Source organism: Cheilinus undulatus, linkage group 10, assembly GCF_018320785.1.
Source record: "Cheilinus undulatus linkage group 10, ASM1832078v1, whole genome shotgun sequence".
NCBI classification, from domain to species: domain Eukaryota; kingdom Metazoa; phylum Chordata; class Actinopteri; order Labriformes; family Labridae; genus Cheilinus; species Cheilinus undulatus.
This window is the reverse complement of record NC_054874.1, coordinates 6315190-6337697: the sequence shown is the minus strand read 5'-3', so window position 1 is coordinate 6337697 and position 22508 is coordinate 6315190. Positions and strand designations below refer to the sequence as shown.

Genomic DNA, 22508 nt, shown 5'->3' with positions numbered 1-22508 from the left:
AGAGTTAAATAGAGATTATGAAAACAAAAGCACACCACGGCAGCTCTCAGAGCCTCAGATAGCTCTGTAAAATGTTTGATCTTTGTGCATTGGTTCATATTAATTTAAGGCACACATGAAAGGAGTGACATTGGATTTACATTTGCTTGTGTATGCTTGTGTCTGTTTTTGCATGTTTACATTCTCATCCTGGATTTTAGCAGCGCTGCAGTACAGTCACCTTCAGAGGTTATATTGGGAGAAGTTAACAGTTTCCTCCAAGGCTTCGGTGTTGTCGCGGTGATAAATGAAGCTTGTTTGGTGTAACTTTTCCCTCACAGCGAGGCTATCAATTTGCTCTGAATCAAACAGCTGCTTTCTTCTCTGAGCCGAGCTGCACTGAACACAGGCCAGGAAGAATTAATGTGATGATGAGAGCGCTCGATGGAGACTGAGAGGGTGATTTGGGGGTCCGTGACAAAGAGACTCTGCTGCGCTTACAATTGAGTTTAATGGGTTTGTTTTTAAAATATCAATCTCCAAGTCCTTTGTTAGTTTGACGATTTTCTTTCCACACAATTTAAGCTGTTTTTTAAGATATTTGACTCTTGTGTCTGTCGACATGGGGCTTTTCAGTGGAAAATATGAATAAATGTGCGTCAACAAGATGCTATAATGATGCAGAGTGCTTCACACCACAGACCACTACGTCCTGTTTGCTTAAGTGTCTTTTCTGATAAAGATCAAGTGTCAGCTATAGATAGTAGCCCTCAAATAAGCAGGATACAGGGCTGTGATAAACCATTCACCTGTTTCCCGATTTCTTATAACCTCATATTAGTCACATTTTAATGTTTCAGATCATCCAACTAATTTTATTATTAGACTAAGATAACCTGGGTATGTACAACATGTAGTTTCTAAATTATGATTTCATTTTTTTAGGGGAAAAAGCCATCCAAAACTACCTGACCCTATGTGAAAAATTAATTGCCTTCCATGTTAAATCATGAATTAACTTTTATTAACCCCTTTTTTTTTGGACAGCTGAGTTCAATTCCACCATCCACACCCAGACCTGATTACTGCCAAAATGGTTGAATCCAGAAATCCCTGAAAATAGAACCTGTCTGACAAAGTGAAATAGGATTAAGGATCTCAAAAGGAAACATCATTGTGCCATCGAAAGGAATTCAAGAACAGCTGAGAAACAAAGTCATTGACATGTATTTGTCTGGAAAGGGTTACAAAACATTTATAAGCCTTTGGGACTCCAGAGAACAACAGTGAGAGCCATTATCCACAAATGGGAAAAACTTGCAACAGTAGTGAACCTTCCCAGGAGTGGCCAGCCAACAAATATGACTCCAAGGGCGCATCAACAACTCATCCAGGAGGTCAGAAAGAACCCAGAACAACATCTAAAAACCTGCAGGCCACACCCAACCCAAATAATAGGGTTGAACTTTTTGGAAGGTGTGCGGTCAGTTACATCTAGCATAAAATTAACACAGCATTTCTTAAAAAAGAACATCATGCCAACAGTCAAACATGGTGGTGGCAGTGTGATTTCCCTTTATAAACAAAATCATCACTTAAAAACTGAACATTTTATTAATACAGGCTTTCTTTGTCTAATATTAACATTTATTTGATGATCTGAAACATATAAGTGTGACAAATATGCAAAAAATAAGACAACAGTGCTGTAGTTTTCCTCTGATCATGATTACCGAATCTAGAGGAAGAAAAAGAGGAGGAGGAGGAGTAGAGAGAGAAGCTTGAGGCCTCCATGATGAAGCACTTGTTCACATTTAAGCACAGCCTTTGTAACATTTTTATTTCTTTTCTTGTCTCCCACTAGTAGAAGCTGTTTTATAGGGGCTTTACTAGCAGAGAGAACTACTCCCCTAAACTCAGCAACCATCCTGTCTCCCTCCCAGGACTGATAGACCCACAATTCTCTGTAAATGCTTTAATGAGACACAAAGACCCATGAACTTTACTTCTGAGCTGCTATTCAGATTTTAATCACCCTGCCTGGCCCATATTGTATGGTCAAAGTCTAAAGTAAGTGCATACCTGTCTGACTGTTTACCTACACCTTCAGCACTCCGCCCCTGCAGGAGAAACCCGTCTGTCGTCTTTCAGGCTGTTTGAGGTGTGGCCCTCCGGTTGGACCTCTCTGCTCTCCCCTCCCCCGCCGCGGCCCCGTCCAATGGCAGCCAAACACTGAACTCACCTGAAAGGATTTGCATTTAGGGCTGATACTCGCCGCTGATTGGTGGGAAGGTGAGAGCACCCAGCCTCAGGGCGCTCCTACCAATGGCGACAGCGCTGCGTGACTCATAGGGAGAGGACAAGTTGCTCCACTACACTTCTCCTTTTTCTGTTTCAAACAGCAGCCATTGCATTGTCTTTCTTTCTCCTCCTCCTCTCAAGTTTTGTTTTGTCACTGCCAGAAAAGGGTGTAGGATTAGCCGGTGGTCCACACCTGCAGGCGCCTTTACCCCCTCAAAACGCACTTTGGATTAACCCGATTCCACTTTTATAGCCTATTTTTTATCTCGGTTTTCATCGGTCACTGAGATCGACACTTGTTGAGTTGCTATCATGGACCTTGTCATCCGAATCCTGTGTCTTTGAGGTTAGTAATGATGAATGCTCCTCTTTAGATCAATAGTACTGTTTTGTAAAGGTTTTTTTTGATTGTTTGCACCTTGTATTTCAGTAATATTTCCCTTAAAGCTCAATGGTAGCATTCTCGTTAACTCAATTGACATGTTAAGGCTCTCTGAAGGGAGCTTTAACAAGTCAAGCAGGTTCAGTGGATATGTAGGCCTGATGTCTCAGACATCAGACCTTTGTGTTAATGTTTTTTAAGGTGAAATTCTCCATCAGAACACAAGTGGAATATTTGATTTTTTTTCTGTTTGGTTTCCCTCTTAACTTCTCTGACACTTTTCCTGACTTGGCAGCATGCAGTATGAAATAAAAGTATGATTTTGTCACTTTAAAAACTTCTCAGAATAGGCTTTTGCTGATATGCCTTTTCTTTTATGAATTGTTGCCTTATATGGTGTGCTGAAGTGAGGGCGGGAACTGTGTTTTGCAAGCCCCTGGACCAAGCCCACATGTATTTTTTCATGCTGTAGTAATCAGTAATTACACATTGTGTCTATTTGGATCCATGACTGCTCTCCAAATGTTATTGAAAATGTTAAGGAGGCTAAAATGTCTGTGCTTTTGCTGTTTTCCTCCGCACAGTGTTGCGCATGAAGTCAGTCACACAGGGCTTCATCATGCTTTTAAATCTTCACTTCAACAGAACAGAATGCTGCTCATCTTGTAATGTGCATAGAGGCCCAGAAGCTATTCATTTTCAGCTCAGAGGGAAGTTTGAACTCACAGTTCTTCTTTTCTGTGAGCATAAGTTGACCTTCCCCTAATTTTTCTCCCCCCACCAACCAGTTAAAATGATTCTGCTAAATGTTCTGCAGAATCTGTTTCTAAAAGTTGCTCAGTGCAGCAGAGATAAAAGCACGCTTCCTGTTTCACCAGAAATCGACTGTGCACTTTGTTAGCCACAGAAGACATTTAGCACATACTGCACCGCTGAATAAACATGGGTACAGTGTGAACAGCATTCAGATTAGAGCACACCTTATTCATGCATGTTGATTCAGAGTCTGATTCACTTACTTTTTATCCAGTTTTGCTCAATTTTACATGCAAAATACTGATAAAGTTGCGATTGTTTGGCATTCAGAAATAATTTTGCAGATATAAGATGATGTTATGTGCAGGGAGCAGCCAAGAAGAGATCACTGCAGAGATACTAAATAAATATCTCATTAGGCTGAGTTACTGAGCTATTCTTAGACTTGGATCAATTGGCCTTTCAGTGCAACAGCAAAGAAATAGCTTCTTTTCTCTGTTTGTGTTTCGCACCCACTGCAGCATCAGCACATGACCCAGAGAGTGAATAGATCTGTTGTGTCCAGCAGGCACGAGTTTGCATTTGACCTAACTTTTCTCATCATCTGTGCCCACCCAGATTTGGATTGTAAATGAAGCCTCAGAGGATGGAGTTGTACGAGGTGTGAGCTTTGCAATTGCAACACGCAGGCATCTGAATAAAAAAGAGGAAGGGGCTGGTATGGGGATAGTATGGTGTCAGGTTGGCTGCTCTTTCAATACAAAGTCAACAAGTCTTTGCCTGTAATTAGATCATTAGGCTTGGGCAAGATGACGGAGGCGGGAGGAGGTTGAGGCAGGGTGGAGTTTATTACAGCCCCAGCAGACCGAGATACGTAAAAATGGAGAATTTGTTTAGCTTTGTGTTTCAGACACATGCTTCAAATAGGCTAAAAAACATACAACTTTGTACTTTAGTTTTTATGCCTTGGACAAAACACACATCAAGTCAACTCTAGCGTTACATGATCAGGTTTAAACCGGTCTTTATCATAAAACAGATCAAGTTTTTCTTTGTTTATGTAACTCAGATATGATGCATTTGCACAGTCTTAAGCAGAGAAAAACAAGTTAAGCCTCCTATTTTGAAAGTTTAACTGTTAAAAATGTTTCCAAATGAAAAAAGAACTGACCCTCATCCCTGACATGAATGTGGTTGCTTAAAAACATCTTGTTTTATCAGTCCACATCAGTGTCACTTCCACTTCTGTGTATCAGCTCACTTTATCGAAGGGGGGATGCAGGAAACAAGTGGACTTATAATGAAACCATACATACGTCATGTTTGCCCACAGACGCTATCTTTTAATAATCCTAGCTGGACCACGCCTGACTATCCCAATATAATAAGTCAGAGTCAAAGCTCCCACTTTTTTGTTTACTTGGCTGTTTGATTTTATTTAAAGCTCCTGTGTGGAAACTTTTTGTTTTAAAACTGAGATTCAAATGTTAATTAGAGTTAAACTTAAGCTAAATCATCTCCTTTGAGTGTGCATTACTTCTGATTCCATCATTTTTAGTGCAGTGTAAACTAGTGGATGACACTGGAAAGGATTTTCATTCCCAGTAGAATAACTCCCATTTCTATCCCCATTCCACTCATTTGAATATCTAAATATATACCCAAACATGGCATATAATTTTGTATTTAATGTATTTGAGAAACAGTTTCCTTTAAACAACATTTACAGATTTCCAGAGCCTCTCATCCCTGAGTCACTGGTGTACTTTACTGAAATGAAACATTTTACAGGCTGCATTAGGTGTGTTAGCGGCGCAACGCTCAATTCTCATGAACTTTTCTAAAATTTGTGACTTCCCGGCTAGTTCTGAAATTTGATGGTCAGATCGCTCTGTCTTACTTTTAAGTCGCATTTTGCCTCATCTGACTGACCGCCTTTGCCTCGCTCCATTTAAAAAATGTTGCTTGTGTTGCTTGCGTTGATGGCAGTGTCGGCTGCGGTAGTGCTGTTTCCAGTGGGGAATTGTAGTTCGTTTCACTTGTGTTGCAGTGTTGGCTCACTGGAAGAAAACTACAAGCAAAATGGCTGCCAAGTGTGGTCAATACATGGAGTTATTTTCCATTTTCCACTGACAAAACCTAACCAGATGAACATAAAAACTGCACGTGCATATTCGTATATGATTTTGGTCTATTGTCATGGTGGTTTATGCTCCTGCCCACTTCCATGCCACGGGAATCCCATGACCTGTGGGAATCCCGTAAAAATGTCAGCCTTTACTGTAAACCCTGAAAAGTTCATAGACAGGAAATATTGTAGGTAACAGATTACCTGAAAAACGTGAGTGGTACTCACTGAAAAAACTGAATTTTTAAAGACATTTTAAGTTACCAGTAGCTGATGCCCCACTGAGTTCTGCATGCCATCCATTCAACATTAACACTCCCACCATTGGTGGGACCTCTTGAACTGAGTCAGCAACTTCACTCGTGGTGCAAAAAGGTTTATTGCCCAAAGGCAGTCTGGGTAGAGTACCTGCTCCGCCCCTCTCCCACTTTATTATTATTTTTTTACCATCCTATCCCAATCACATGTTTAAATAATGGGAGTATTCCCATCAGCCTCCACGGTAAATCTTGATAATTTCATAGAACTCAAAATATTATTTAAAGTTACCAGTCAAGTTTAGCATGCCATCCACTCAACATTAACACTGCCCACCATAGGCAGGACCTCTTTAACTGAGTCAGTAACTTAAGTCATGTTGAAAAAAGGTTTATTGCCCACTTAATTATTTCCCGTCCCATCCCAATCACTTCTTTAACTGGTGAAATTAAACAAAAAAAATAAAATATAAGCCTCTACTGTAAATCCTGATAACTTCATAAAACTCAAAAATATTATACAGATTACCTTAAAAACATCTAAGTAGTACTCACTGAAATAATAATGAAAGACATTTTAAGTTACCATTCCACTTAATGATAGGTTAACTCAAGCAAACATATGCAATGATGGCCTTTAGTGACCCACTGATTCAGTAGCTGATGTTGCCATCCACCCAACATCAACATTATCATATCTTTTATGGCCAAGGAGTAGAAGTAATATGTTTTTATAACAGTTTACAGAAAACTGAGTTGGTTCAACTGAGTGTTTCAGAGTAAAATTGATGTTAGTTTTTGCAGTGTGGGGATGAATCAGTCTTTGCCGACTTTGTCCAGTAGATGTGTAAGTTGTGTTCTTGACTCAGAAATCATCCTTATATCTTAATCAGTCAAACTCCTCATGCATCATGAATCTTTGCTTGGTAAAATGTACACAGTCTATTTCAGTAGTTTGCAGCTTCGTCTGACACCAACCCTGCAGCAGCAGCTCCATGCTTTCAGAGTAACTCCATAGGAATAATTAATCCATTCAGAAATGATTCTGTTTGCTTCTGTAGATCATAAAGAAGCATTTATTCATTTCACCCCAGTTCATAGCCAGCTTAAAATTTCTCACAGTAGCTTTAAGGGTGGGTTTGCATCATGTTCCTGTGTCAGTTCCTCTCTTTTGTTTCAATAGAACTTTTTCTGCAGAGGATGGAGGCCCTACAGGTTGAAGAAGTAGGTTTTGTGACGGGAAGTTTGAGCATGGGTGAGGAAAGTTAATGTGTAACACTCTCCTCTGCCCTACAGCTACTGTCGAAGTGCCACTGAGCAAGGCATGTCTCTCAGCAGATATAAAAGCCACCTGAAGAAACCCTACTTCGATGATTAAAGTTAAATTCGATTGAGCAACTCCGTGTTGCAACTGTCTCATACTCAGAGCGTGCTGGGACTGGCAGCCCATTCTTCTAAAGAACATGTCGAACCAGAGCTGAGATCATAACATCGAAACACACGGCCCAGAGATTTGAAAAAGGTATCTTGATTTGTAGCTGAATAGCACTACTGCTGCCTTTTCTCTGCTTTAATCTTTATTATCTGAGTCATTTCCTGCCAATTGAAGAAGTGACGCAAGCGTGTACTTTTCAGGGATTTTATAACTTTGCATTTTGCAAAACATTTTTGTCCTCATGCCTATGAGAGATTTTTTAATTTGCTTCTTGTGTATGATGTGGTGAACTAACTGTGGTGAAGCTTCATAAGGCACTCTTTACTAACTACAGTTTTCACGTTTTTGAACAAGCCTCCTGCAGATTTTCACACTATTTCTTTTTGCATTAACACTGCATGAAGTAAAGCCGCACCTGTGAATGACATAGCTCCCACCCCTTACTTTTTACCCACATTGTAGCCACAGAAAGCTGAAGAGGGGGCAGGTTTATAAGACTCTTATCACCCTTCTCGCAGGTTTGGTTGAAAGACTGGAGCGCCATGTTCTCAGGCACATAAAGAGAGAAAGAAAGAGAGTGTGTTTGTGTGGGAGAGAGATGATATGTGGAATATCAGGTCACACCTTTTGATAACACTCCTGCTTATGCAACATACCGTGCTGGTCAGGACTGATTCAGAGTTAGTTGAGGGAAGAGTCTCCTAACAACATGGCTGAAGATTGATCTGCTTGCACGGCTGTGTCACATTGCTGTCATACTCACGGCTTCATAACAACTTAACTAGTAGAGGATAAATAATTAGTACATTTACCTTTCAAAGCCCTGTTGAGAGCAAAGATTCACAGCACAACAAGATGGTTTTAGAACGTTGCAGGGGAAAGTTGCAGCAATTTGAATGGAACTGTTGCAGCTTGGATGAGGCTGCAATTCAGTCGTCAAATCGGCAATAGCGGTTTTGGGCTGTAAGTGCAGAACATTCATTGACTAAATCATCCTGCAATTTTTGCAAATGATAACATCTATCTAGTGTTTAGCCTGAGGGAGCCTGTATAATCTGACGATTCATATAAGTACAAAAAAACAGTAGTGTGCATTACTTTCCTTCTTGTACAGCCAGATTAATTGTGCAGTAACACATCACTTTAAAACTAGTGACAACAAGTGTGGTTGCTATAAAATGATGCATCGCCTCCTCCAGTTGCAGTGGCGTGAACCGGTAGGCTTCCTTAAAGATCACATATTATGCAAAATAGTAATGATTTGCAGGCTTTTCTAACAAAAACATGTCCCCCTGGCCTGTCCACAAGCCCCCCAAGAATCAGAAAAATCCATTCCCTCCCCTCACTCTCTTTCTCCACCTTTCAGAAAATGTGTGCTGAAACAAGCCGCTCTCAGATTTTCCCCTCATGATGTCATGTGGGGTGTTAGCCCCTACCCCAGGTTCAGTTGGCCCTCCCTGCTTGGAAGAAAGTTCCACCTTCCTCTCCTGATCAGGAGCCACATCCATGATTTCCTGAGAGGGGTGGAGTCAGACAGCTCTGTAACATTTAAAGCCACAGACACAGAAACAGTTCATTCTGAGCAGGGATGAAACAGAGGGGTTTTAGAGGGGTTTATAGACATGCAAAAATCCAATACTGGAGTGCTTTTTCAGCAACAGACTTCCCAGGCATGTTTTGGGGACCTCTGAGACCAATATAAACTTGTCTTTAAGGGGCTAAAATATGTGACCTTTAATAACATTGCTGAGCAGCCTGTCAATAGCAGTTGTGTTTCAACTTGTCATATTATGAATTTGATTTGATCTGAACTAAGCTTAAGAGTATGGAAGGGAAGGAAAACTTGTGGCCAAAAACACTAGCAAAATAATCCAGATCCAGGCACTCAAGATGGTTTGAAAAATGTGAAAGGCCTTTATTTCACAGAGCTAGAAAAACTCAAAATACACCACTGCTATCAGCTTGTGCTTTCTTCAGGGGTGAAGGTGAGGAGTACTTTAGAGTAGGGTTGCTTATGATACTAGTAAAATTGAAACCTGGTTATACCACTGCTACAGAAATAGAAATTCAAGACATCAAATGTTGGATACTTGCTTGTTTTCAAAAATTGCAGAAGGATTTCTGCAGAAAACATTGACACCATTTTGAACACCGAAACACTGACAGTGTTTATGTCATAATGTGCAGCATGCCTACATTTTTGTCATTGATTTATTACTTACCTATGCATCTTTCCTCTTGAATAGATGTGTTTTATTTAAGTTTTGGAACTACCTCAAAACTATGACTCATTAAAGTGATAAAGATTGTATCTTTTTGAAATGTGGCATCCATATTTAATCAGAGTATCAAATGTTTTGACAACCTAACCTTCTGGTTATGCTTCTTTCTGCCTTATTACCATCTTTTGGTCGGCTTCTATCACCCGCTTTCATCTATATTCATGGCAATAGTTGCCAGTTTTAAAACCATAAATAATGTAAGGAAGTATTAACTTTGCTGGATTAGCCAGTTTTCATGGCAGATCTTGTAAAGCTTCAGTCTGTAACGATTGCATCTGGCTGAGAACGGATGGACCAATCAGGATTATTTGAGGAGAACAAGGTGTGAGCTGCAGGTGGGGTTTGCTCTGCAAGCCCATTAACAATGGTGACTATTGAAGCCATTAGCTTGGACGTAGCCATTTTTATTGAAACTGCCGCATGGAGGTCAGCAAAGTCATGGTCCACTGTAGAGTTAGGCTAAGATAACCATTTTCTTAACCTAAATAATAACCACTCTTATCTATGCATTTTTTTTTCACCTAGTCATGTTTTATGTATAGCCTTCCTCAAAATGAATCCCTTTCCTCAAAACAGAATTAGATTGGGTTTAATTTGACTGTAATATGTTTTAAGTGGGAAAATGGGTTAAAATTGGCAAAAACAAACAAAAAACAAAACAAAAAGTAGTGAAAAGAGGTAGCAAAGATGGGTTGTCATAGGGAAAAAAGAAGCAGAAAGAGGTAAAATGGGTTTAAAGTGGCCAAAATAGGCAGAAAAATGAAGGAAAGTGTGTAGAAAGTAGTGAAATGGCTACAAATGGCAATTAAGGGTAGAAAAACTGGTGAAACAGAAATGAAAAGTGGCAATAAAAGTAAAAAAAAAAAAGAGGCACAATGGGGTAAAGTTGGCAAAAATGGGTCAAAAGTGGCCAAAACAGGCAGAACAAGTAGATGAAAAAGTGGCAATAATAGGTTAACAGTGGGGGGGAGAAAGAGGTGAAAAGAGGCAAAATAGGTTTAATGTGGCAACATTAAGCAGAAAAATCAAGAAAAAGGGTTTAAAAGTAGTGAAATGGCTTATAAGTAGCAATAATGGTTGGAAAAGTGGTAAAAAGTGTTAAGTAAGTGGCAAAAAAGTCTTTTAGGTGACAAAAATGGGTCAAAGGTTGCAAAAACGAGCAGAAAAAGTGGTGAAATAGGTTTTAAAAGTGTCAAAATGGGTGTCTTTTTTTTTTTTTAAGATTTCTTTTTGGCATTTTTGTGCCTTTGTTTGATAAATGAGGACAGTGGATAGAATTGGAAACAGGGATGAGAGCGGGGGGAAGGTTTGCGGTAAAGGGCCTCAGGCTGGATTCGAAAACCCTGACCGTCCGCATACATGGGGCGCGCCTTACACCACTAGGCCACCTGTGCCCCCAAAATGGGTTTCTAGTGGTAAAAAATGGGTCAAAGGATGCAAAAACAAGCAGAAAAAGTGTCAAAACAGGATTAAAAAGTGTCAAAATGGGTTTCTAGTGGTAAAAATTTCTGGCAAAAATGTGTTAAAAAGGCTGAAATGTGTAAAATGAGCCCATTCTTTTTGTCAGGGGCCCAGCCAAATCTGTGGGCAGGCCTGATTCCATGCAATCCATGTATGAGGCCATCTGTCTGGTGTTTTAGGTTAAAGAAATATTATAATTATACAAAACTAACTACCAAAAGGTGTAGGAAATTGATGAGTCCAACTTCTCGCTGGGTATCAGCAGAATTAAAATTCCTCTTCTACTTTCGTACATCCATAAAAACATAAATAAATAGATTTCACTGAGTGGGCTCATTCTGCTGCCTAAATAGCCCTGAGAGTGAAGCTTAATTGCAAATTAATCATGAATTATACCCAAAGACAGACAATGTCATATGCTAGTATTACTGAGATTGTATTTTTGGAAAATCAAAAGTATTGATCTGCATGCTGCAGTCAATTTAACAAGTTTTACAGTCCATTAGCATAAAGAGTAGCTCATATATATGGAGGAAATTGTAATGATGCATGCACCTTGTTAAAAAGTTTATCTGCGTGTCAGTTTGTGTGGGTGGAGGCAGGTTTGACATTATTTTGTGACAGATAAAAGCAGGATGCAGAACCTCATAAAAATTTCCATTACAGCTTTCTGTGCCTCTGTCTTTGTTTGAAGCACGCCATTTGTGCTTGTATGGTAATGTGTAAATACGAGAATAAGATCGAGCTGGCTGTCAGCTCTAAATGGCTGAAGATACACACCAGTATTAAATGCAGTGGACTGGGGGTTCATTCATTTTAGAGTTTTTCTTTCCAATTCTTTGGTTCCCACCCTGCATGAGGTAACGTGGCTTAAAAAATAGACTCCCAGCTGTGAGGCGCATGTGACCGTAAAACTGACATCCTCACTGAAAGAAGTTCTATCTGGAGTCTGTTGCCACCTCCCTAACACTGCCTCATGCTAATTTAAACATCATGTTCGCGTTAAAGCAGCGTCATTTGGTACAAAGAGGCATTCTGACCCAGGCGCAGAGGGAAATGGATTCCCCACATGGTTTTTCAGAGGCTTTTAGTCCCAGACACCCAGCTGCAGTGATGTCTGGATGCCACAGCAGCAGCAGGCTGTCAGTGTGGAAAACTGGCCCTGCTCATAACGACTCCAGCAGCCAAATTATCCGCTCTTCTGATGTCTGAGACGTCTTCATTATGGAGGTCAGAGTTGTTGTTTTTCCCCTTTTTTGTCACAGATGTCCTGCCATACAGTGCTTTCATTCAGATTTTCATATTCTGCACTTTTGTACTCATCTTCTATTGAATTTGACTAGTGTAGCTTGTATTGAGGTTCAGCAGATTTTGCTTGCAGGGACACCTGTCCCCTTTTTGTGTGAAACTCATCATGATTTGCGGCTGATGTGTGATGAAAAAGAGGCTGAACCGCGAGATTGAGAAATGAAGGGCTAAACTCCAGATTGTTCTAAATTCTAGCTTTCAGTTCTTGCTTCTAAGAAGTGAACTTCCATAGAAAAAACTGCAAAGAATGGAAACTGAAACTGCGGCGCGTGCTCTCTGTACATTTCACCTCAACAGCGCTGCTCGTCGGTGCTGATCGACATCCATTACCCAACATTTATTCTTCGTCAGAGCAGTTGTTTTTTTTTGGCTTTTTGGGAAATCTGCTCACTTATTTTCTTGGAGTTTTAGGAGAAGACTGATCCCTCTATCTGTAAGTAAAAAGCAGTAATCAGCAGCTAGTTAGCTTAGCTTAGCTTAAGGCCTGAAAACAGCAGGAATCAGCAAGCCTTGCTCTGTTCACCCACCAAGGTTTAAAAAACACAACAACATAGAAAGTTATATTTCATTATTTTAGTCGTGATGGATTAAAAAAAAAACTTTTTTTTTAAAGATTTACAAAGTAAGAACCACATTTTTTGCCTCGGTGCCGAGCAAAGCAACCCATTTTTCTTCGTTTCCAGCCTTTAAGCTAAGAAAAGCTAAGTACAGCATCACAGAGCTGTTTTCAGTGGGCCGCAAATTTGCGCCTGGGACAAAAGGGTAGCAGAAGTCTATGACGTATGAGAACTAGGGCTGTCAAAACATTTTTAATCGTGATTAATCTCGTAATTTCTGCAGTTGATCAGGATATTTGCACCCTTTTATCACATTTTAAAGTGAAATGAGACATCTAGCAGCAGAGGTGGATGTGTTTTACATTACTGTGGCCGCAAGGAGACGCTGAAGTGGATTAACCAAAGTGTCCTCAAAGAAATAATAAAGCATGCAATTAATTGTGATTTTAAAAATGTGGTCCTGCTTGTGGCCCTTAATTTATTGTGATTAACTCGATTAATCTTGATAGCTCTAATGAAAATGCTTAGCAGACGTACATCTCATTTAACTTTTTCCCGCAATTGACAAATTAATTTTTGTTGTTTTGTTGTTCTTATTAGTTTGGCTTATTTGTCTCCTTTTCTCAGAGTAACAAAGCTTGTTTTCTATGATAATGTGAACATTTCCCAAGATTTCAGGAAAACAGTTTATATCCTAAAGCTATCTCTATAATGAACTCTTACCTCAACACCAGGCAGTCTATGGACAATTACTTGACAGCAGTCAGTAAAAATGTGGAACAGTTCCACAGCAGTAAGTGTAAATGTGCAGTAACTGGATAACAGACAGTGATAAATGTGTAGTTGACAGCAGTCAGTATAAATGTGGACTTACTTGAAAGTAATCAGTATAATGTATGATGTAGTATATGTGCAATAGCTTGACAGCAGTCATTTAAGATGTGGAATAGCATGTTAGCAGTCAGTATAAATGTGTCAAGTTATTGCACGGCAGGCAGTATAGATGTGCAAGAACTTGACAGCTCTCAGGATAAATTTTTGAATAACGTCACAGCAGTCAGTATGAATGTCGAATAACTCCAAAGCATTTAGTATAAAAATGTAGAATAACTTTACAGCAGTCTGAATTTGGTTGTATATCCTTGTGTAAGAACTTTTTTTTTGTCTCTTGATTTTTCTACTGTCTTAAACTAAGGGTTATTGAGGAGCCTGGCATGGATTAAAAGTATAATAAGGGGGAAGTAAAAATAGCAAAAGGTGAAGGTGACTTTTGACTTGTCTTCTAAGCTGAGTTTTTACAGTGAAGTGAGACATTAAGGATCATTTTTATTTTACCTCACTGTGGCTGCAGGGAGACACTGACATGTCTTAGCCAAAGTATGTTGAAGGGACAACAAGTGATCCTTGATTTAATTGCAATTAACTTGATTCATCTTGACAGCTCTACAAGCAAGAATTCAAACAGAAATCAACATGTTTTTATTGGCATGAGTACATAGAGGGTTATTGTTAAAAGTAGCTGTAATGTGGCTGTTTGCAAACGCATGACTGTAGTGTGCCTTTGAAAAAGCATTAACTGAGTTAAAAAAAAATGTCCCATTTTTGTGACACTAAGAGGAGTTTGCTACAGAGACAAAAACAGTGGTCTGATTACACACGTCTTGCCCACTCTTCAGCCTGTGTCCTTGCAAACATAACCCATCTTTTCTGAGCCAAATGAGGCCCACCCTCTCCCTCTTGTTTTCTTGTGCCACAGACTTTACAAGCCCTCTCCCTCTGCGTGTTCCTAAGCAACAGCCACTCCTTGTTTACCTTTGCTTTTTTGCATTGTGATTCTCATCAGAACAACACAGCCCTAGACCCTCGGGAGACGGATTGTCAGGCCTCTTTATTCAAAGCAGCGCCGAGGCAGCCGTGTACACAAGCCTGTCATTATTAACATACGTATCTCCATGACAAGCTGTTAGACTTTCAGCCAGTTAATTAAGCTCATACACGCCTACTTATCAGCTTTAACCTCATATAATTATTAGTATTGATTCTATAGGGTTAAACAATCACACCATGTAAATATGTTGTTGTGTAACCAGATTACACACTTCTGCCTCCATAGCTGGGACATTTATTGTCCTCATCTCCTGCACTCATGCTGCACCCTCATCACCTGACTGTCATAAACACATGTACTTCATAAAGCCTTCTCAAATATTGACGAGGCCAGGCCAGCTGGTTTTCTGCTTCCTGGCTTGAACGATTTTCTGCATACATAAAATAAACCTTTGATTATATTTCAAATAAAAAGTCCTCTGTAATTTTATATTTATTAGGATGGCCTTGAAATTGAATGCAGTATTTTTCCTGAAACGTGGAGACTGAGTGACACATAATACTTTAGCTATGCATGTCATGACTCCATGAGTTGCAGTTCAGGCTTGTTAGGTTAGTCATGCATAGCTTAACAGTTTTTACCCTGTATTTGAGGTATGCATCTGACATCATGCAATGCAATGACTCTGCACTTCCAGCTCCGACATCCAGTAATGAGGCAAACGTTTACAGGCTCTGAGATTAGATAGAAACATTGGCTGGTGATAGCCTAATACCACACTGACCTGGAGTATCCAATTGTGTGAAATCAGATAAGCTCTGTTGAAGGGGGCTAAGCTGCCTCAGCATGAGTGGTCCTATCTGTGAGGCTTTACAGGGGATCAGATGAGAAGAGCTGATTTAGTCGTTATTAGCTGTTAAACCAGAGCTTGATCTGCAGGATTCTTAAAAACGGCTTTCCTTAAGCTGCACATTAGCATATTTCAGGGTGTTTTAACCTGCCTGATGGAAGAAACACTTGGATACAGAAAATACTAAACACAACCTGGCTTTTTAATGTGTACTTGTTTCTTTTATTCCGTCAATCAGTGTTTAAAAGTGTTTAAAAGTGTTTGTCAAGAAAACAATTCTGATAGCTATTTCAATGCCACAGCAACATATAAAGAGGTCATACCCACCCCATACTGGATCATTTTTTATTTTTGATTCACAGGAATCACAGGCAAATTCCTGCACACTGCCTTAATTGCTTAAATACACAGGCAGCCTTTTAATCTGTCAAAATTGCACAAAAACACTGACAGTGTTTCTCTTTGTCTAAATTGTACAATCATGCGTGCAAAATGTACTTTCAAAATTGCACAAATAAGTTAACAATGTGAGCAATTTGAATGTATATTTTGCAAATATTCTCTCTGTTGAAATTACATTAATATGTTTGCATTGTTCCCTGGTATCTAGATTGCATAAATATACTTCAAATGTTTCACACTGTCAAAATTGCACAAATATGTAAGAAATGTTTCACAGTATCTACATTGCACAAATACATTTACAATGTGTCAAGCAATGCATTGTCACATCACTCAGCAAAATTGCACCACTATATTTGGTGACTTTTAGCTCTAACTACATTGCACAAATATGTTGGTAACATTTCAAACCATCTGCATTGCACAAACCTTTAGTTATATTTCATACTGTCTACATTGTTCAAATACATCAGCAACATTTTGCACTGCCTTTATTGAGAAAACATGTTAGCAACTTTTAACTCAACAGAATTGCACAAATACATTGGTGACATTTCACCCTCTTTACATTGCCCAAATATGTCCACAAGGTTGCAGATTGTCAACAGTGCACAAATACATATACAATGTTTCACGCAAGCTGCATTGTACAAGTACATATGCAAGACTTCACGTTGTTAAAGTTGAAAAGTATTTCAGAAAATTCACTATGCAAAATTGCACAAATACATTGGCAACGTTTCACTCTGTCTGCATTGTACATGTATGTTGGTAACATTTCACATTATCTGCATTGTGAAAATACATTGGCAATGTTTCACACTGCTTTAATTGAGCAAGTATGTTGGCAAACTTTAACTCAGCAAAGCTGCACAACTACATTGGTGACATTTAGCTTTATCTGCATTGTACATAAACGCTGGTATCATTTTACACTGTCCACATTATACAAATACGTTATTGATATTTTGCACTGCCTAAATTGTGTAAATACAGTCATGTGCATTAGTTTGAGGCATGAAGGGTTGCTAAGGATTCTTTATGGGCCCTGATGAGCCACAATGCACAGGTGAAGAGGGGAAGGGGAGGTGGACTACCAGAGTCAAGCGTGTCATATGTCTGCATGTGTGTGTCTTTGTAGGCAAGGTCAAGCTCGACGGCGGCTCTTTTGTCTGGGCCTTTTAACCCCTGGAAATACGCCCAGAAAGGATCAGCTGTTTTCAGGCCTAGGGACATCCACAGCGCGGAAAAGCAAAAAACAAATTGATTGGCACTCATCATAAAGTTTAACACTTTTAATTTAATCCACAAAATGACCAGTGGCTCATGGTAACCCTGTTACCTGCCAAAATGGGACCCTAGGCCATGCTAGCTCACCACATCTGCCCCCTACTCCACCCTAAAAGTGTGAACTTTGTTACTTTTTCAACAAATTATTTTCCAGTGCCCCTGGTTATATGCAAGCACATCCAGAGCATGACTTTGGTTGTGTCAGTCCTTTTCCACCTGATTGTGCCCTCAGGCGGCTAATTCACCACATCTACAGCTTACTTAAGCCTTAAGCTTCAGCCCAAACATGCCTTAAGTTCTGGAGAAAATATTAACAACATTTAACTCAACAAAATTGCACAAATAATATTGGTAACATTTAACATTGGCAAAATTGCATAGACACTTTGACTAAATTTTTCACTGTCTGAATTGCATAAAAATGTTGGCAGTGCTTATTGTTCTGGAACATTGCCTGTATATTTATACATTTTAGACAGAGTGCAAGAGTTGGCATGCAATTTTGAATGATTTTTTTTCTCGATCTGGTTAAAGCTTGGGAGTTTTTGGTATACTGTTTTATACTTATATGAATAGAACAGCCAGTTAGCTTGAAAACAGTAAACATGTGAGGATCAAACCCTTAAAATTCACCAGCTTATGCTGGGTTTTTTTAACTTCCTTTATAAAGATAAACTATGCAAGCAGCATTGTAGATATTCAGAGGTCTTTTGTGGTCAGCATTTATTTCTACGTCTAAATAAAACCATGCAAACTTTTTCGCACTGTTTCCAGTCTGTATGCTAAGCTACGTTGCTGTTGTTGGCTCTAGCTTTGTTTTCACTACTCAGACATGAGAGCGTTGCAGATTATCTTATCTTTCTCTTAGCAAAAAGAAAATAAGTTTAATCCCCAAAATACTTAGCTTAATCTTTCTTGACCCTGAAGTGTTTGAGAAGGCGGAGAAAAGTGAGATCACTTTATCTCTGTTTGATTTGATTCTCTCTGTAGGCGTGTTGTCTGTTACACAGAGCTGCATGCCTGACTATGGGTGGACACATCAGCCTGCGTGTGTCCAGACCTGTTTGGTATGCAGCCTCCTCTGCAACAGCCGGGTCCCCGCTCCCCAGCCTTTACTCAGACACTGAGCCCTGAGACTTCAGCGCTCCATGCCAACATAGAGCTAGTATTTTGCTGCAAGGCTGCTGTGGAAACTATTCTGGCAAAGTTAATACAGTATATATGCTCTGAATGGAATCTCTCCCTCAGAGAAAATTAGCTGCTGTGGGGAGTTACATAATCAAAAGGCAGCTATCAGTGGTAAAGCTGTAATGTAAGAAATAATTAAGAGCGTCATTGTTCACCTTGTTTTTCCTCAAGCTCGACTGAGACTGCGTTGCTGGTATTTTTCTGGGTTTGATATCCTTCCTTGCTGCTGCCAGCGTACCTGTGCTGTGACATGTTGGTATTGGTATGAATGTAAACACATCAGAGATGGGCGCGTTAATGAGCTGGTTTGAAAGAGTGCAGTACAGTAGCGCTTTCTTAAAACCAGTTTTTAATAAAGCTCTTTTCATTAGATTCTATCCCCAATTCTCACGTTTAGCTCTTTCTTTACAGCAATATAGCTCTTTGCACCCTTCCTATACATATTAAATGATAGTGGGATGCTTGTTTTCTGTGTTAAAAACAGAGAGAATTTAGTTTTTCAGCCTAGTCATGCATCAAATTGCTTCCACACAGCAGCCAAAACAATAGTGGAGTCCGGATGAAACATTTCAAATATGTCTGCAAGAAAGGAATCAGCAGGACTCACTCTCACACGCACAGACTTGCATGCTTTTTTCCCTTGCCTTTTGTGTGTTTTTACTCAGAGCAGTTGTGATTTAGAAATGACAATTATGTGATTGAGTTAAGACACAAGAAAAGCTGTACAAAGCTAAACAAGCAGGGAGGGTCTTATTTTGTTCTGATCTCTGCAGCTTGACTGCAGATATGCAATAACTTTTTTTTTAGCATGTTATACTTCAATGATTAATTGGCTGGTTAAAAGTGGTCTGAAGTGGTCTGCTCCATGAGAAAAGTAACCTGAATAGTAAGAAGGTGTTGCAGCAGTTTGACCATGTATTTTATAGGAAAGTTGTCCTTTTATCTGTAAGTATATAGAATGAGATATTTAGCCCTAATGCTGCAAACAGCAGCAGACGTTGGTGTCTTTTTATCTCTGCTCTGGATTTGTACACACTGTTAAATATTTGTCAAGGTGCACAGGCGGTCCAGAGACTTTGTCATCATTTTTTAGTAAGGCCAATGCTTTAACCTTGTTTAGGTTAGCAAGGTCAACACTTAGCCTGGCATGAATAGTATTTGGTTTTTCAGGTTTGACACTGTAACAGGTCTGATTTGCAAAATATCTGTAACTTCAAACCTCAATGCTGATAAAAGTCCTCCACAACCTTGGATATCTCCCTGAGAAATGCACAGGGTCCTCCCTTATGCATTCCCCTGCTGCTTTTGTTGGTGCTCTCACACTGGGGCCGGATACACTGTCTTATGCTGAAACACAATTGTCCCCACTCCCCAGTGCCCCACTGGCCGACAGACCTAATGGGCCTGAGCACAGAAGACGAGAAAGGGTGGTCTCATATCAGCACAGTGGAGAAATCCACAGATAACATGACAATAACCTCACTTCCTTTGAGTCTTATTTTGAGTGGTTTTGGTCAGATATGGCCCTCAAACACTCTGCCATTTAATTCTTTTGTGGAGAGGAGTGGTTGATCATTAAACACCACATGCATGTTTTTAACCCCTGTTTGTGAATGTGCAGTCGTACCACACCAAAGCATACTGCCTCCATCCTTGCCAGAGCCAAGGAGGTGGAACCTGCATGCGCATCATATAGAGCACTCATATGAGTCACAAACTAACTAACAAAAAGAAACGGACTTTGGGGGTCAGACGTGATTGGACACAGCCCCTAAAGCCTCTGTTTCTTTGGCGTCTCCTGTGGAGAAAGCAGTGTATTGCTGATCTTGTCTTAAATGTACATAGATGATGTTTTATTTCAAAAGTCAGCTGTAACACATTTGAATCTGCAGTAGAAAGATGTAAAAACAAAAATAGTGCTGTCAAACGATTAAAATAATATTATTGATATTTGTGCATGGGAATACCAATACCAGTGTTGAACATCAGTGCAGATACTGTACTTGGTATCATTTTACATAGGGATGCACGGTATTATCGGTCTGGTATCCGTATCAGCTGATTTTTACAGCCAATATTCGCCTGTATATTTTGGCTTATATTGACTGTAAGTTTTGTCCACATATCCTAATAAATGAGTGGAATTTAGGCTGAACCAACAGACCTGTGTCAGTTGAGGTCTTTTTCTTTATTCATCCTCATTCTTTAAACTTTAAAGTGTTTTTAAAGACTTTTTTGTTTCCTTGGTGTGTGTCCAAAGGGACTGAAATTTCTTGTCAAAAAAGTAGCTATATTTAGATATTGGTATTGATATAAAATGAACCTGTAAATATCAGCATATCAGAAATCAGCAAATATCGTGCATCCCTAATTTTAAAGCATGATGTTAGCCTCTCATTATGTGAGTATGTGGTCAAAGTTGGAGCCATGTCTGCAGTTTGGTGATATTTTGACATAAATGAGGATTAAGAAGTAGAGGGGAGTGAAAACTATGCACTAACAAATTATGAAGAGGAGAGATGAAGAACATCTGATGAAAATTAAACTTTCAAAATAATATTGTACTGGTGCATCCCTAAGTACAGGTTTTGTGATTAATCAATCAATCAATCAATCAATTGAATATACGCGGGTTATATAAGATTTGCATTACAAGTTGATTTAATACTTCACTGTAAGACCAAAACAGTTGAAGCTGTTAAAACAGGAGTTTTAGTTTCAGAGTTTCCCCAGAATGCCTTTGGGCATCAGATACTTTTGCACCATGAGTGAAGTTGCTGACTCAGACAAGTTCCACCTGTGGGGAGCAACATTAAATAGTGGATGGTACACTGAGCATGATGGAAGAGGATTTCTGGTTCAGTGTGCACTTGTCACTTATCATCACTTGTAGTCTCATAAATTGGATTATCATGGGCGGTATGAATGTAGTATGTGTTACAAATAAGGGAAAATCGAAGTGGACAAAGACCACATAGATTTACAAGCACATTTAAACGTGTTGTTTTGATTTGGATTGAACTGGATTTTTAGGTGTAGGAATGTTTCCACAATGCACTGCTAAAAATCTATGATGTAATAAGTTTCAGCAAAAATGTTGAGGTTATTCAAGTTGTTTGGTTTTACAGTGTAATGTGAAGTAACGTGCCTCTGAAACAGCAACATTTGTATTTAATAGAAAAACTAGCTGTGTGTATCTTGGTCGGCACGGGAGGAGAGACTGAGGGCAGATTGGCCACTTTCAGATTGTGATGATAAAATGATAAACATTTAGAGCAAAGAGACTTTTTGCAAGTGTTCTCATCAAATTTAAAAAGCTGCTGTGGACAGTTATGTAATGACACTAAAGTGCAGTTAATCAGCATGCAGTTTTTAATTGCATTTTTCCCCTTCAGTTTGATTAATCGAAATTAATTTAGTTTTTTAGCAGCACTTAAAAAACCCTTTCTTGTTCTTCAGCCTATCCTCTGAAAATTACCCTGTGGCAGCATTTATAGGGACTGAAAATTATTATATAGAAGTAGTCAGTGTTGTATGTAACAGTTAGGTTTGTATTACTGAGTCATAAAGACTTACTTCAGTCTTAACAATACCAGTTTAAAAAATCTCACAGGAACTTTAGCTCTGTTAGCATCACTCTTATGCATTCAGGCTGATTTTAACTGCCTTGTTTTTAAATTCTGTCCCCTCTAGAGCCTCTCCTCCCCGTCCCCCTCCTTTGATTGCTCGGCCCGTCTCAGTCTGCATCTTAATGACAGCGTCCAGATGCTTTAATAAAGTCTCACAGCCTCATGGACATCACAGCGGCACACAACACATCAAACTGTGAAGTTTGAGCCTGCAGATGTCTTTTGTCGAACTTTACTGCAATTTCCTGTCCTGTTTTCACAACTTCATTGGTTCTTCCTATCTGTGACATGTGGCTTGTTGCCTCATAATAGAAATAGGCTGCTGGGGGTAGTTTTTGACAAATGGGCGGCATCTGTTAGTTAAAAACTGGCCTCTCTGAGGCAAAAGCTAGCTTTGGATCCATCTGGTAAGGTTGTTGATTGTTGTCAAGATGGTAACTAATGATGCTTGTGAAGTTTTGAAGATTTATAGTGA

The 22508-nt window shown here is 39.4% G+C and overlaps 1 protein-coding gene across 5 annotated transcripts in view; it reads left to right on the top strand.

The window, feature by feature from the left end:
• elf1 (E74-like ETS transcription factor 1) overlaps nucleotides 1-22508 on the top strand; it is a 76214-nt gene that overhangs the window by 17339 nt on the left and 36367 nt on the right. The window contains exon 1 of one of the 5 annotated variants that reach the window (XM_041797338.1): nucleotides 2349-2626. The exons of 1 other annotated variant lie outside the window; for it this stretch is intronic. The gene's annotated coding sequence lies outside the window, so the exon portion shown is untranslated. Of the gene's footprint in view, nucleotides 1-2348; nucleotides 2627-12051; nucleotides 12212-12607; nucleotides 12723-22380; nucleotides 22441-22508 lie in introns of those variants that run through there. 3 more of the 5 variants (XM_041797340.1, XM_041797342.1, XM_041797341.1) reach the window with 3 other exon arrangements.